Genomic DNA, 18,468 nt, shown 5'->3' on the forward strand with positions numbered 1-18,468 from the left:
TTGATCTGTTTTCAACATGTGCATGCTGGTATCTGGTTTCAAGTCCCATTCTTTCCAGTTCTGACAATAATCCATCCAAATAACCTTTTCCATTATTTTTTTCACAAATGAAAGTACAATCATGGGTCTATACATCTCTGAGTTAGTCCTACTCCTCTTTCCCTTAAAGATAGGCTCAACAAATGCATGTCTCCAGTCTTGGGGAATCTCCCCATATTTAAATGACATTGTGAATGACAGATATAATGGTACTGTAAGTTTATGCCAAAGTGTTCTCAAGTCATTATTACTAATCTGTTTCTTCCTTGTGCTTTGTTTGGGTTCAATTTACATATTTTTTTTTCAATATAATCTAATTTGATTTCAGTGTTGGAGGTTACCTGGATGTTTCTAGGATAATTTATCACCCCTTTGTGGAGCAAATGTGCTTTGTATTCAATTTTGTAAATATGTCTATAATCTGCTAAGTCTGAGAATTTTTAGAACATAGATGTAGTTTATCAGTTTGGACATATTTACTCCTACCACATATTATATATTTATTAAATGGTTTCCTATTATTCTCAATATCTTTATATACATTTTCTTCAAATTTTCTTGATCTTGTCTGACACTATGTTTAATTCGACTGTCCATCTTGTTTATTTCAGTTTTCAGTGTTATAGTTTGACATCTTTTCCATTTCTTATATTTTTTATCTCTCACCTTAATTAATATCTTGTTCTTATGAAAATATATTCTCTTGATGTTGTGTGCCTGGATCCTGATGTTAAACAATCTTGTTTTATTTTTTGCATTCAAACACTTTTGGTTTCAAAACTTGACACATTCCATGCAGATGGACAATAGAGGTATGACTGCTGAATCCTACACAAATGCACTTTATAAGCACTTACAAGAGTGCATGGATCATGCTATCCCTAATAGAACCAAGATCTTATCCTCCAAAAAAGGAAGCCAATCTGGTGGTCCTCTGCCATAAACAAACTCTACAACAGAAGAAAGAAACTGTTGCAAAAAAGAGTAAAATCCCATGACTGGAGGAACTCCCTGGTCAACCTCAGTAAGAAGCTGAGATCCCTAATAAAATGCTCCAAAGCTAGTTATGAAAACAAAATTGCCACTGACTCTAAAGACAACCACAAAGCATTCTATAGCTATGTCAAGAATCTCAATGGGAACACTCACATCTGCTCTGAGTTACAGCACAATGGTGCTAAATATACATAACCAACTGATATTGCCAACATCCTAGCAGATAGGTTCAGTGCTAACTTTACCCCCCTCTCATCCCCTAGAGGGCCCATCTCTATACTGGAAGAATGCAAAGTTCCTATAATCACGGCTGCACAGGTAAAAAACACACTCTCCAAAGCCAAGAACACAGCATCCATGGGACCTGACAATATCCTAGGCTGCATTCTACACGAACTACAGAATGAACTGGCACCCTACCTAAGTACCATGTCCAATCATAACCTCACCTCAGGCTTTGTACCCACTGAATGGCGCACCGCGACGGTTATCCCACTCCACAAAGGGGGAGCCATGATGGACCCTGGGAACTACTGCCCTATTAGCCTGACATGCCTGGTCTGCAAGGCCATGGAACATATCATCATGGAACTCATAAACAAAGACATTGGTAATCTCCAAACTCTGGACCCTACCCAGTTTGGATTTGTAAAAGGCAGATCATGTCTCCTAAACCTGATTGACTTCTTTGAAGCAGTCACCAAAGCCATAGATGAGGGTAAAATGGTTCGCACAGCTTATCTAGATCTCGCCAAGGCTTGACACCATCCCCCACTCTGGAATTATAGATAAACTCACTAAACTAGGTATAAATCCCTATGCCACAAGATGGGTTGCCAACTGGCTCACGGACAGAATCCACACTGTAAAAGTAGCGGATTCCAAATCCGACTTCAGACCAGTGACAAGTGGAGTACCACAGGGTTCAGTCCTGGGTCCTCTCCTGTTTGGTATCTATTTCTCTGAAGTGCAGGCTAACACAGAAGGTCTTTGGCTAACAAAGTTTGCAGTTGACTGCAAACCAAGAGTCATAATCGAAACTCCTAATGATGTGGACAAACTACAAAAGGGCCTCACTGAGACAGATACCTGGTGTCAAAGCGATGGCCTGAAGCTCAATGCCAAAAAGTGTATTGTCATCCCCTTTGGTAAAAACTCTGTACCCATGAGCTACCACATAGCTGGTAGTCTACTTAATGCTGAAAATGTGATAAGAGACCTTGGGACACAGGTGGACAGTAGTCTCTCCTTTGATAATCAGATCGCCACAGTGGTCAGGAAATTCTTCTACGTGACTCATCTCCTCACAAAAGGATTTTCATCCAGAAAAAAAGAGGTAATTGTTCCCCTCTACTCATCACTCATTAGACCCATTATAGAGTACAACGCCCCTTTTGGTATGTACCTCAAAAGACATCTACAACAACTAGAAAGACCACAGAAATACCTCACAAAGAGGATTACTGGCCTCAAACAGATGCCCTATGCAGACCATCTCAAAAAACTAGAGCTTTACTCCATCACATATCATCTACTCAGGGGTGATCTCTGCCTAACATACAAAGCTATGTCAAACCCAGAGCTGTTGGACATGCTCCACTTAAAGAAATCCCAATCCCTCTGATCTACACGATCCAGGGACCTATACCTTGTCACCACAATAAACAGAACATGCTGGAGGGATAGATTCCTGTCCCAGAAACTTCCCATACTCTGGAACAGACTACCTATCTATGTCAAGCAGAGCTTCCTCATTAGCACTCTTCAAGAAAAATCTTGATGATTGGATGGGAAATGGGAAATTCACCCCAGGGATCACTTCTGTGGCTCTGCTCGACAGGGGAACAGGAAAATAATTTTCTTGGGTGGCGAAAGCCAGGGTACATTTTTTGGCTAGGCTTATATAGGCCCTAGGGCCAATAGCCTAGTACCTACCTATGAACCTTCTGCAGTTTTTCCATTGAATGCATCACTCCAATTAATTTTACATGGTGCCTGTTTTCCTTCCTTATAATCTGTTATTAATCTTCTGTACATTGGTTTAGATTTCAGTTTGGCAGAATTATCAAGAAGCAATTTAAACTTTATAATCCCATAATCATTGCACATCAACTGGGGTAAAACATGACATTAAGTAACAGTCATTGTCTTTGGAACTGTCACTCGTCCCTCTCTAGCATAGATGACAAGCAGGCCACGAACTGGCTAATAGGCAGACCTTACATACATACAAGCTTACATCTCAACAGCTTACAACAAAATGGCAGTTGGACTTGCACATGCTCAGTATTTATACACATGTGCAAGCCCTTAAATAGCTTCTTAAAGGTACATATACACACATTGATCTACATCCTCCCTCTTAAAAATATTGCCATTTGCAAAAACAATACTAGAGTTAGACATGTACTATCATACATATTAGAAACAAAATACAGTGTTCATGTCCAAGTTGCTTTGTATCTGTTACAGAGTTTAGAGATGCAACCTATCTCATAACATAACAATCTGGACCAAATTTAGCAACAGGGACAGTCTTCTGTGAACAACTTGTATCAGGAACTTCTGGATTCGTCACAAGAACATGAATGTCCTCTGGAACTCCCTCTGGAATTGGAACACTGGACAACTCACTCTGAATAAATAGTCTTTCTCCCAGACTATGTGCTGTGGTATAGGCTCAGACACTAGTCTCAAATGCTTCTGATTCCACCGAAAGTCTGCTCTTTGCGATTCCACAATGTACGATCTCAGCTCTGGGCAAATACTCTTCACGACACCAATCTGATCATAATCTTTAGATGTTTGCATCCTTACCACTTCCTCCTTCTTGTAATGGATTGAGCGGTGTGCTGGTTTTATCATAGTAGGACTTCTGTGTTAGGTGTTTCTTCAATAGACTGGTTTTCACTGACCTGTTGTTCTTGACACATGGAACCGACAACTGACTACTGATTGATAATGTGGTTCTGGTTTGTCTCGACAGAAGTCTCTGAGCAGGTGAACCAAGATGTTTATCACGAGGAATGTTTCTGAGATTCAAGAGATTCAGGAAAACATCACTATTATCTCATTTTGACTTCTCTAATAACTGTTTTGCACTTTGAGCTGCACATTGTGCCAAACCATTTGACTGCGGGTACTCTTAACTACTTGTGACAACCGTAAAGTCCCATTCTTCAGCAAATCTTTTGAATTGTTGGCTTGTAAACTGCACGCCATTGTCAGAAATAACTTTGTGTGGACTACCATCTATTTGTTTATTTTATTTTTACTTTCTTTTACATTTGTTGACTGGGATAGTCTGATTGGATACGTGTCCATTTTCAGCGGACGCCCGGGGAGAAGAGCTCCACAATAATAAAATTAATAATAGTAGTAACATTACAATAATATTCAAAGAGAGCAAAGGAGATAGATACAATGCAAAGGAGCTAGAGATAGTTACAATATGTCAGATAGTTCACCACAGTAGGAACAGTAATACGTATACAGAAAGTTAATAAAGTGAGAGAAGAAATAGGATCAGTACACAAATTTATAGCACATTAGGGCAACAACCGTATAGAGAAATGTTAGACTCAGCAGGCATAACTGTACATTAAGGTATAACACATCAGATGGGTGGAGCATCTGCTTGCTGATGGTCTACTAGCTAAGAAAAGACCATAAATGTTAAAATTAGTTAGTCAGGGTTTAGGCATGGACAGAGCCAGTTAGCCCTTACGTATTTTTAGGCCTTTTTTAAATAGTGGAAGAGATGGTTCTTAGGTAAGGTTTGCAGGAAGAAGGTTCCACGTTTTACCCACTGAATTAGCAAACAGGGAATCACCTGCTGTATTATTGGATTTTAGGGTTTAGACTGATAGCTTGTAGGATGAACGAAGTGGTCTGATAATGTTATATGGGCTAATAATACTCTTAAGGTTTGGGGTTTTGTCCGGATGGTTAAGTATTTTGTGAGGTACTGTGAGCTGGTTAAGCTTAAGTATGGAAGGAAATTCCAGCCAGTCAAGTTCAGTTAGGTTTTTACAGTGTCCTGTATGCCATACCAGTGGCGAATCTAGCAATATGGTAGTAACAGGAAGATAGTTTGCCGAGGTTAGCTTTGGAGAGATTTGAAAATATAGGTGAGGCATATAGGAGAGTGGAGAGGAGATGGCTTTGGGCAATAGAACACCTAGCAAAAGGGGTTAGAAAAGGTTTAACCTTATAGAGGGATCCTATTTTTTGTTGACGGACTTAATCGTATGGTCTATGTGTGCATCAAATTTGAGGTTAGTATCTATGAAAATGCCAAGGAGCTTAATTTGGTTATCAGGAGAGATGATTGTACCATTGTTAAACTTAATAGTAAATAAAGGAAGAGTAGATCTAGAGGTGGGAGAGAAAAGCAGCAGCTTGGTTTTGTTGGGATTCAAGAGAAGTTGTTGATCAGTTAGCCAGTTTTCTATACTGTTAAAAGTATTCTGGGTTAGGGTTATCAGATTGGCTGGTGAGGTGGAAGAGCAAATCAACGTGGAATTGTCAGCATATTGAATACATTGTGTCTTTGGGATAGTAGTATGAAGATCATTTATGAAGCTAGAGAAGAGGAGAGGACCAAGAATGGAGCCCTGAGGGACTCCTAAGGTGACTGGGAGATGTGATGACAGTTTGTCCTGCCATAAGACAGCCTGCTGTCTACCCCATAGAAAGGACTGAAACCATTGTAGAGAGTGATCATCCAGGCAGACAGGTTTCAAGGTATTAAGCAGAAGATGATGGTTGACCATATCAAAGGCCTTAGAGAGGTCCAGAAAGAGAGCAGATGATAGCATGTCGTTGCAATTAATATTGATGACATTGGTGAATGATAAGAGGGCTGATGTTGTGCTGTGGTGTGGTCTAAAACCATGCTAGGACTCTGTAAGAAGTATATTGTGGTTGAGGTAGTCCATAAGTTGTATGTAGACACTCTTTTCCAAGAGTTTTGCTAGAGGTGAGAGAATGGCTATGGCCCTATAGTTGGACGATTCTGTGGAACTACCTCTTTTATGTAGGGGTATTACAGGTGAAATTTTCCAGATGGATGGAATGGTTGCCTCAGAAATAGATCTATTAATGAGGATAGAGACTGGGATAGTGATGGCATCAGCAGCTAGTTGTAGGAATTCAGCTGGAAGGTGATCTGCTGCTAGGGAAGTGGGTTTAAGTTTTTTGAGAAGGGTAAGTATAAGGGTAGTAGAGATAGGTTGGAAGCTAAAGGAGAAGTGGGTTAGAGGAGGCTTTGAGCTATCTGATTTGTTATTTTTGGTGGGGCTGAGGGGAATGGTGAGGGGGGGGTTAGTCTTGGTAGACATTAGTTGGGTGGCTAGTGCCTGGATAGTTTCTGTAAAAAAGCTATTAAATGTGTTCACAATAGCCACTGGTGTTTCATCGAGAAAGTTGCAGGCTAGCCAGTGTAATATGTGTTCTAGGGTGCTAACATTATTTCCAGGGGTATTATAGATGCAGACAATATATCTACTTTTATTTTTATTTATTTGCAGCTTAGTGGTGAGAATTTCAGTGTTATTTGCCTGTGGAGGCTGTTGGGTGTCACTAGTGACTGTGAGGTTGGACTTAAATAATACAGCCACCCCACCACCTTTCTTGGATTTCCTGTCTAACCTAAGGATGTTATAACCTGGGGGAGTTATTTCAGTTTCTTTAGTTGCTGGTTTTAACCAGGTTTCGGTAAGGCAGAAAATATCCGGGGCTTGGTCGGTTAGCAGTGCATGAAGGTAGTGGATTTTATTATTTAGGCTCCTGATGTTAAGATGGCAGTCTAGAAAAGAGTTTGGATACTTATCTAGCATAGAATAGAGGGTAGGATTATTTACCTTAGACCTGGTGTCAGGAGGTGTAGCACGGTTAGGGTTTAGGTTAGAAATTTCTGGTGTGGATGGGCCAGGGTTAGGATGGATATCACCATCTTTAGTTAAGTTGGAGTTCAGCTGAGTTATTAGTTTCAGTATTTTACTGATAAGCTTTAGATACTGCCTAGATTTATGGCTGATATAGCTAGGTCAGAGAGGGTTATGGTATTTGGGGGGGGTTGGCTAAGATAGAGGGTGTGTAGTTAAAATGGTCTGGCTTCTTAAAAGCAAGAGTGGTGGAGGTTTGGTGATTTGGGCATATAAGGGTGTTCATGTTCATATGCTGTAAGGTGGTATGGTACATAGAGCATTATAAATAGGTAGAGCGGTGAGAAGGATTTGGATGTAATCATTGTTATATTTAAGATAGTGAATAAACAGAGTGTTAAATATATTAGAAAGCAGGTGGTTGTGTACTAAACTATTAGCGTAGCAGATGAAGAGGAACAAAACAGTGAGGGATTAAAGTGTATTAGGGGAGGGATTGGTGATTAAGCAGAAAGGTGGAGTAATGGTAGGAGGCTATGATTGGGTGTATGGATAAAGAGAGGGGTTAGATGTTATAAATTTAGCTGTACTGGGGTGGGTAGGAATTGGGGGCAGGGAGGGGGCAAAGCAAGGGAAATTGGAGCAGTGCTAACACTGTTCCTAAGGTTAGCTTTTTCCAGGTAGGTAACTTTATACTGGTGTCTGCCTCTTAATTTTAAACAGCCAATTTTTAATTATTTTTGGGTAAATTTATGTTTGTCTTTAGTCACTTAATGTTTGAAACACACATAAATTAGCATTTTAAACAGTGTAAGCCACTTAGAATTCACTGCTTACACTAGTAAGTTTTGCAGGTAAAGCCTTTTAGCACAGCATACAATTATGGAGTACGCCAAGTCCTTCTAAGGCTAATGAGTATATTTTTCTTTTTCAGATACAATACTAGAGAGGGCTTTAAATGTGGGGCATAAAAACAGTTTATAAGCAAGGTACAGATTATTGAGGGAGTAGGGGTTATTTTATAATGCTTTTAGACCCAGTTAGACTTTGATAAAGCACACAGGAGAAAAAATGCCAATAATGACCATAAAATGATTCTAAAGTAGTTGGGCAAGTAGTCTTAGCCTTCCGAGTGTGTACGCTGAACAGGCACAGGGTTTCTGATGGAAGCAAGTCCTTTCAGTGGGAATATGGGGCAGAGAACCTAAAGAAGGGATAATCTAGTTAGTTACGCTCTGAAGGAGCAAGTACACCATCAGTTAAAGCAGATAGCATGATTACAGACATCAAAATGCACGTACTTTAAAGCATAGAATTCTCAGTCAGCCAACATTCTAAGCAACAATGTCAGCAATGGAATTAAATAACTTTGTTTTGAGCTTGTTTTCTATAGTAGTTAAATCACTAAGCTTTGTACCGGCTTTTCTGCTATCATAGAGCAGTTACGAGTGCAATGGATTACAGCAAATGCTACACATATGTTTTCAACACATTTCAAGTTGCAAATGCTATTTAGTTAACAAATAACATTTAATAAACATTTTAAGGAAAAAATAACATGCTGTATATTCGTAACGTATCCTACTGGGTCCTGGTGCACTAGGCATTTAAAAATGGTGGGCAGAGCGGGGATAACACTGTTCCTAAGGTTAGCTTTTTCCAGGTAGGTAACTTTATACTGGTGTTTGCCTCTTAATTTTAAACATCCAATTTTTAATTCTTTTGGGGTAAATTTATGTTTGGCTTTAGTCACTTAATGTTTGAAACACACATAAATTAGCATTTTCAACAGTGTAAGCCACTTAGAATTCACTGCTCACACTAGTAAGTTTTGCAGATAAAGCCTTTTAGCACAGCATACAATTATGGAGTACGCCAAGTCCTTCTAAGGCTAATGAGTGTATCTTTCTTTTTCAGATACAATACTAGAGAGGGCTTTAAATGTGGGGCATAAAAACAGTTTATAAGCAAGGTACTGGTTATTGAGGGAGTATGGTTTATTTTATAGTGCTTTTAAACCCAGTTAGACTTTGATAAAGCACACAGGAGAAAAAAATGCCAATAATGACCTTAAAATGATTCTAAAGTAGTTGGGCAGGCAGTCGTATCCTTCCGAGTGTGTACGCTGAACAGGCACAGGGTTTCTAATGGAAGCAAGTCCTTTCAGTGGGAATATGGGGCAGAGAACTTTAAAATGATTCTAATGTAGTTGGGGCATGTACTGAAAAATGATGCTTCATCATAGTAATGACTGTACTGGAAGCTAGGTTGGGAAGTAAGTCAATTTTGAACCAATTAGAGTAAGAGTCTACTAACACCAAATAATGTTGACCATTCCGTTCGAAGATGTCAGTGGCTACTGTCGACCAAGGTAGTTCCAGAATTTTGTTTAGCTGAAGTAGTTCTTTCTGTTGATGTGGCTTAGTACTATTATACACAGAACAAGACAAAAGTGCACTCTCAATGTCTAGTGACATAGAAGGCCAAAATATTAGTCCTCTTGCCCATCTTTTGGTAGAGTCGGTTCCCGGGTGACCACGATGCAAGATAGTAATGTAAGGACTTTGGGAATATTACTTTTAGACCTTTCATAATGATACCTTTGTCAGACAAAATCTCATCTCTGTATGGAAAAATAAGGTTGCACTTCCTGAGGTAAACTAGATTACTTTGACGGCCATCCTTGTTGAATAAGTGATTGAGCCTCTGTAAAACTGGATCTGTGGTTGTGTGATTTCTCAACACATCAAGACGTGTGGAAGAAATATTTCTCACTTCCACGACTTCAAAATTAAGCTTCTCATTCTCATGCTGTTCTGTGGTGTTTCTGTGAGCCCTGAATAATGTATCAACAAGAGAAAGAAGTTTGCCTTTCTTGTAGACAAGACAAAAAATTATACTTTTGCAATCTCTGCATCATGCATTGCAGTCTGGTTGGAGCTGAATGCATAGGCTTTCTCAAAATAGTGACTAGTGGTTGATGGTCTGTTTTGATCTGGATGGGTCTACCATAAACATAGTCATGGAACTTCAAACATGCAAATACAATTGCCAAATGCTCGTTCTCTATCTGGGCATACTGCATTTCAGTTTGGGTAAGAGTTCTTAATGCATAGGCAACAGGTTGAGCCTCTTGTAAAATGACTGCACCAAGCCCAAATTTTGAAGCATCACAGGAAAGTGTAACTGGTTTTTGAACATCATAGTATCTGAGAGTTGGTGGACTAGCAATTTTCTGTTTTAAGACATCAAATACTCTTTGGTGTTATAATAACTAAGACCAGGATACATCTTTACATGTTAACGCTCTTAGCGTTGCTGAAAGCTGGCTCAAGTCTGGTGTAAACTTGCCTAGGTAGTTGACCATGCCAAGAAAACGTTGCAGGGAGTGAACATTATCTGATGCTGGCATCTTGAGAATGGCTGTCTGCTTTGAGGGGTCTGGTCATAGGCCTGTACTAGTAAATAAATGACCAACATAAGTGACTTCTTGTAGCCTGAATTTGCATTTCTCTGGATTGAGCTTAAGAGTCAGTTGACGTGCCCTTTCTAGAACTTTTCTTAGGTTTCTGTCATGTTCATCTTCACCATTACCTCCTCCTAGTATACTCAGAAAAAAGTTGTTCCATTGCACTTTGAAAGACTTCACTTCCAGAATTTATTCCAAATGGCATTCTCAAAAATCTGTACCTGCCAAACAAACTGCTGAATGCACTGAGCAATGAGAATTTTTTTGTCAAGCTGAATTTGCCAATATGAACTCTTTGCATCTAAGACAGAAAAAACAGTAGCATTTGGCATCAAGGCTACAACTTCTTCGACTGTGTGCATTGGATGATGAGGTCTTTTAAGTGCTTTGTTCAAATGTCGTGGATCAATACATATTCTGATGTCATCTCAGCTGTTCTTATGAGCTGCCACCATGGAAGATACCCATTCAGTTGGAGTTGCAACTGGACAAATCACACCGTGTCATACCATTTTATCTAACATAGCTTTGACTCTGTCCTGCATGACTATTGGAACTTTACATGCTGGCCTGATAATTGGACTAACCTCTGGGTTTAACTTCATGGAGTATACAACTGGAAGTTTGCCTAGTTTGTCTTTGATCAGCATAGGTAGAAAAAATGTACTGGGCAAAATTAGAGTAGTGGTCTTTTAAATTGATTCGGTGGACTTACTTATTAAATGAAAGCAGTCCCATTTTCAAACTGTCTCTGAGCCCTAATAATGACTGGATGTACCTCTTGACCACATAAAACAATAAGTCGTAGCTTCTTCTAGCAGAGTAACATGAAAGCCCTACTGAGCGTTCAGTTTGAATTTCTTCACCTCCATAAGCAACAAGCTTTGCCCACCTTGCCAGATCAAGCCTTTCACCTTTACATACTGTAGCAAATGTTTCTGCTGACATAACATTGCACTTAGAACCTGTATCAATCTTGAGCTCTGTAAGTTTGCCATTTATCCAAACAGTACAAAATACGTTATTCTTTGCCCTTAAATCAAATGCATTAACTGTTTCATGAAGCACTGACACACCATCAACATAAAGAATAGGGTTGCAGCTCTCTAATTGATCAACTCATTTCTTAAAATGTTTCCTTTTAATAAAAGAATATGGGCCTTTTATTTACAAAACCTTTTGAAATTATTCCATTTACTGCATTTGTGGCATTGCTGACAAAAAGCTAAACATTTCTCCCTTTTAGATTCATGACTTCCACCACAATTATGATGCCTGGCAATGAAACTAGGTTGGGGCCCATGCTTTGAGTTTGCTGACTCACTCGTATGCTTCAGTGAGAGTGTACAAACTCTGGAATTTGCTGGAAAGCTCTGAGGTTTACCAGTGAGTGCTGCAGGGGCTACAGTTGCTGCCATGTGCCTTTCCATTTTTCTTTTAACCACGTGCTGAATACTATCAACATGAGCTTTGTCACTGTGCCTTGTAGAGTTATTCTCATTTGTAAGCATATTTTTGTGCTTTACTGTGAGCTCATATATCTGACAAATTTCGATGGTCTTATTCAAAGTTAAATCACTGTCACAAAGGAAAATCATTCTCACAGCATTATCTTTTATACCACACACAAGTCTGTCCTTAATCAACTCATCCCTTAAGTCATCAAATCTGCACGTTTTAGCCTTATTTCTCAGGTCAGTTATATATGCTGGAAAAGTTTCACCTGGCTTTTGATCCCTTATGTAAAATAAGTGCATTTCCATTGTGACATTTGTCTGGGGGTTACACATTTCTCTAAATTTATGTTTTAAGCCCTCAGGGTCCTCAGCAATATGATAGCTTTCCCCTTCTCCTGCATAGATAGCAGATATATACACAAATGAACGTTCCCTTTCAATGGCTTCTGACCCATCTAAAATACATGCCCTTGTATGGTCATCTTTATCAGAAAATGCAGCCTGTATGAAAATGTCGTACTCTTGCTCAAACACTCTCCAGTTCTCTGCAATGTTATTGTCAAACATAAGTGCACTGGGTTTTTGAAATGTGCCTGCCATGCTCACAAAGTATATACAAACACACAGAAAATATGTCCCTTGTAATTATGTAATTATGTATTTGTAATTATGTATGAACAAACAGTTCTGTGAGCTTGTAATAACATTCAAATGTACAATAATGAAATACTGTACTTTGCAAACTATCCACTGTAATGGCTGTATTCTGTGAAATATGCCCTATAATGGCTGTACTTTGTGAAATATCTTTACTGTAACATGGCACAAACATGCAGACACTTTATACACCTCTGATAAATGAGATATCTTTGCTTAATACGAATATACTTGCTTTGTAAAAATGCGGTCATTTCCCCTTATTTTGTTTTATGCAATATGAACCTTATTTCAAACATTTTCCCTAGTAATTTGAATATTTGTATTAATATTGTACATATTGGTTTATGAGAATATCTTTTAGAACATTCTGTATGCCTCATTTCATATTTTATGAATAAGAAATAGTGCTGAGCAAGTTTTAATATCTGAAATTGGTTTCTGACCTGTTTTGTGAAGTATGCACATTGTAGGAATGATTCAGTCCTGTATATTCCACCAGTTCCAAACAAGTGCCTCAAGTCATTTTAGCCAAACCTCTTCTGGTACCATGTCCTTTTGGACATGCTGCTTCTGACACCATGTCATTCGTCCCTCTTTAACATAGATGACAAGCAGGCGGGGTATTTTGTTTAGATGCTTTAATACATAGAAACACATCAGGATGGATAGCAGCATCGTAAAATACAAACAAACTGGCTAACAGACAAAACTTACATACATACATGCTTACATCTCAACATCTTACTACAAAATGGCAGTCCGACTTGCACATGCTCAGTATTTATACACTTGTGCAAGCCCTTGGATAGCTTCTTAAAGGTACATACACACACATTGATCTACAGGAACATAAACAAGGTCTAGTATGTAGCATTTCCTGGAAGTTTTTTTACAATCTAAAGCAATTTAAGAATGTATTCACTGTGTGGAAGTGGAACATAACATGAATAATAGTCGGAAGTTGTAGAAAATGTAAAATGAAGGAACATTTTTGGTTTGTTCCTGAAACTTACATTGTAAATAATTTCCTTACTAATGGTGTTGAATCAATTTTATTCCATTTTGTTTTGGGTAAATTTAAGTCCCCAGTCACTATTATTCTTCCCTCTTTGCTTCGTGCAAGAAACACAAATTTATCTAGGTCATCAGCATTTGACCTTGGTGATTTATACACTCCAAAAATAGTTATGCATTCCAAAGTTGTCTTTACTGGCACAGTTACATAATCTAATGATCACAGGTCTCATAACAATTTTTAATCCCCATCATAACAGCTCCCTGACTTTTTGTTAGAATGTTGGTTACAGTAAAAACATTTATACCCTGCCAGATCTGGTTTTCAGTCAGGTTTCCTTAACCATGTTTCACAAATAATAGCAACATCAAGCCTGTGAAATCATAGCAAATTTTCAAATAAAAAAAAACTATTCCTAATGCTTCTAGCATTAGCAATCATCAGATATATATCTAATGCTGCAATCTATGAACTTTCAGCCTGGCAAAAATCCTGACTTGTGTTTGTCAAATATTACAATATATCTGCTGAAAAAATTCTCTTTCATGGTCTTGACATGTACACACCACCCTGTCTAAACACATGCCTAAAATTATGCATGAATGCTCTACACATTTCCATTTGTTAAAACAGGCCATTTTTATTTTCATGCAGGTCTTTACCCCCAAAATGTATGTATCAAGCCTATTCAGAGTCAATATACTAACATCAAGTAACTGTAAGTTACTTTTCTATAAAATATTTATACCACTACATAAATCTGTCCCAAACACCCTCAAAACATTATGTCCCAATAGCACTTCAACTTGTTGTTGCTGACAAGTGCTCAATAAATTAATATCTAACAAGCATACAAATGACATCTACAGCAAGAGCTTTACAACTTTCCAGTATAATCAAATGCCTTGTTTAATTAACACAGCATATATTTAAATTATCCTTCACTTTTCTTTATGGACTTTTTTCTTCCTTGCTTCAAGTATCTTTCCATAATTCTTTTACCAATTGTATTTATACTACCATCACTAATAGCAGCATCCATAGCCACATTACAACACTGAATACTTTTTCACTTCATCATACTCAATCCCAGTATTACTGTGAGCACATTATTCACCTATATCACTTACTTCACTGTTTGCACAAGGAGTCAATGATTTAGACAAGGTGTGAATATCTTCCTTCCTTTTACATTTCAAACCCTTTTGACTGTTATTCATGTTATGTCACACTTCCTCACAGTGAATACATTTTTGTTTATAATACTCCTGAATGAAATGTTTATAAGAGCCACAAAAAATATTTTTGGCTGACCCGTATAATATACATAACTTTTAAGTCATTAATATTAATTACAGATGGGTATGAATGAAATCCTTATCATCCATTTTTAATATTTTTCTTTTTTTCCAGGCAACTTCCCATACTTTCCTCTCATCAAACATTTTTTGCATATTCAAAATTGAATTATATAATTAAAATCATTTCACCTGTTTAGTATCTATATCTTCAATACTAGAAAATATGACTATGTCCAACAGTATCATAGTATGCCTAGGATATACATAATTGTTTAAGTCATAGTTGAGTAAAAAGACTCAGCATATAAGAAACTCTATATCACAAAAGGCTTCTTTACTAATGTGCATAAATGCCTGTATGTCTTTAATAGTAAACATAAGAGGAAAAATAACACTGTCTCATAGGAGGTTACTAGGCTACCAGCCCTAGAGCCTTTAGAAGCCTAGCCATGTTAATCCCAAGTATTCCCATTTGTTTTGTTTTGGGTAGTTAAGAACGAATTTATGAAGAGAGCAGGTCTGTAATTAACACTGGCTACCCTTGTCCATGAGGGACACGGGTGCCACCCCGGGGTGAATTTGCAGTCTCCCATCCAATTATCTAGGTTGCATTTGAATAGGGTTGGTGAGGAGCTCTGATTTATTTCAATAGGGAGTGTATTCCAGAGAAGCAACAGTCTTTGGGAGACATATCTAGTGAGAAACCACTGAGGTCTCTCCAGCTGCTGCAGGTGTCTGGTGAGATACATGCAAAAGGGTGCATTATACTCTATTAGTGGTCTAATGAGAGTCAAGCACAGTAGAGTTATAACATCCCTTGACCTGGATGCAATGCCCTTGCTTATGAGGTGTGCTATGTAGAAGGCTTTCCTTACCACTGTGGAAATTCAGTGGTCAAAGTTCAGATTGTGATCAACCTGTGTTCTGAAGTCTTGCACAACTGGGTTTGAACTCAGGGGGGTGCAGTCAATACTGTAATTTTTAGGGAATTCCAGTTTGCCAAAGGGAATAATAATGTTTTTTTTTTTTTTGCATTTAGTTTTAGACCATGGCTTTGTCATCAATAATTTGTTTGTGTTAGCCCTTCTTGTAATATGTTGACATCATTGGGGGGTTCGATGATTGCCCCCAGTTTGCAATCATCAGCAAACCTGGTGAGCTAAAGACTATCTACTTAGGCCCAGACTTCAGAGAAATAGATGCCAAACAGTAAGGGGCCCAGCACAGACCACTGTGGTACTGCACTGTTGACAGGTCTATGGTGGAGGTGGAGTCACCAAGTTTGACAGAGTGTGTTCTGTTGGTGAGCCAGTTGGCTGCCCATCTAGTAACATAAGGGTTAATCCCTATCTGCAAAAGTTTCTCAATGATGCCAGAGTGGAGAATTGTGTCAAAAGCCTTGGTAAGGTCAAGGTAAGCTGTGTGCACTGTCTTACCTTCATCCACGGCTTTGGTGACATTCTCAAAAAGTCCACCAGGTTAAATAAGCATGATCTACCTATAACAATGCCAAAATGGGTTGGGTATGTCATACCTATTCAGAGGTAGGCCATTCTTTGAAGATATTCGGATCACACGATCAATACAATAAATGCCTCTTTAGATGTATTCTTAATTATCTGATCATAAGTTGTAGAGGAGCCACATTCCATAATTATACCTTATTCTTTCTCTTCCACAGACTTTTTCCATGGAACAAACCAAATGACTACAACTGTCCCAGTCTTTAAACTCTGACGTTAATGCCTTTGTCTCATCACCACCTTTCTCAATATAATCCTCTACAATTTCACTCCATAGGATTTCCACTTTTGAAGTTAGCTCGGTTTTATTAAGCATTTCAAGAAGTTTTTCATCAGTTAAACCTCCATCATATGATTGAATAACCTGAACTCCTTGTTACCTATGGCTTATTGCTGTAAGAATAAAAAAAAAAGTAGTGAATATTTCCTGTTGCTCTGACCAACTTTCCCCTAGTCAGCATGAATATTACCTTGGGTGTCCCCTGAAAGAGGTTGCTGGCTTAGTAGGATTAGTCCAAGAAAGTGTAAAGAAAAGGGTAATGCTCTTTTTCACCACTGCATGACCGAAAGTAAATCCTTCTTGTAATACGTTTCTCTCACTGTACAATAAATGGAATGAACTTGTCACTCCTTCAGATATACTACAACCAATTTAAACTTGATTGTAACACAGATATGATAGCATATAGGACACAGTGCTTGAAATGGGACACATTCTGTATGGGCAAGACTGTAAGCAAATCGAAAATAAATTTCCCAGCACTTTTCAGACATTTGACATGAAGTCACAGAAATGCTTTAGTTAAACATTACATGGAGAAGGCCATTCACATCAAATACAGATTCTACATGCTATACTGAATTATAAGAAACCCCTGAATGGCAACAAGAATGCTTCCTGGAAAGGAAAGAACTTGAATAGCAGGTAAGGCTAAATGGATGTGATAAACCGGGCTTAAATTATGGATGTTCTATCAAGAGCAGACTTCAGTTCAAAAAACTCAACCACAGAATATTTTGCTAAAATCTATTCAGCCCAACCTTCTGTACGTGCGAGTATAGTGCATGACAATCACCTGATCAGCTAACACCCTCACGCATCCTGCCCCTAAAAAAATGTACAGCTGTCTCTTAATTTGACACCACCTACTCTCTAAATGTGTTAACTACTGAAACAACAAGCAGCTTGTACCTTTTTTTCATTCTGAACCCAGGAGATAGTATCACCAAGGGAGACCAGCACTATACTGAGAGGAACAGAATACGGCTCTACTGCTGTATTATTATGTACACAACACTGAAGTACAATCTCTGATCCCCATTTACAGGCAAGCTACAATATGGTTAGTGAAAGTGCCCACTAGACAGAAGGCTGGACCAGCTGGCATGGGCACCATTGTACATCGATGTACTATCACGGAACCCCCTCCCCCAGGACACGTGGCACCTAGTCCTATTTATTTTTGGTTACTCATTAAGAAAACATTTGTGGCATGGCACAATTTACAACCCCATCCCAGGTCATACAACATAAAAGATCTAAAAATGCAGAATTTAACTAACCTATGGTCATGGTGCATAACTTCAGATAGGAGGTACCGTAAAAGTAGGTCACACACACTTGAGGTGATTCTTACTTGCTGTTCCTATGAAGACAATGAACACAGTAAAATAGCCCCATAGAAGCAGGTCAGGCAGAGAGAAACTCATGCAGATGGTCTTTGGCAGAGCTGAACAGGCTTTGTAGACAACTTGATCAATTCATCCCCCTAGATCAAGGGCAAATAAAAAAACAAACAAAATCCTCCTCCCAGTTCTTTAGGGTTTATAATTCTGTAAATTGATTATGTTACTAGTTTGCTTTTTCTTGATTTTTGGAATCATGTGTTTTCATCTCCAATAATCTGAAGAAGCTTTCTTCTCAGAAGCGAAAGCGTGGCTAGGACTTCCAAACAACTTTTATTTCTTCACTGAATCATATTAGATTTACAGATAGTAGAGCTACATAAAACCTGAACATTTTCTTCCTTGAATCTCTCAGCAACAATGACAGCACTGGATCAAAAATAAAATAAAAATGAAAAATAACCTGTTTGTGCCTGATGGATAACTGTTAAGAA

The sequence above is a fragment of the Protopterus annectens genome, chromosome 11.part0, assembly GCF_019279795.1.
Source record: "Protopterus annectens isolate FY-2018-M chromosome 11.part0, PAN1.0, whole genome shotgun sequence".
Taxonomy (NCBI): domain Eukaryota; kingdom Metazoa; phylum Chordata; order Ceratodontiformes; family Protopteridae; genus Protopterus; species Protopterus annectens.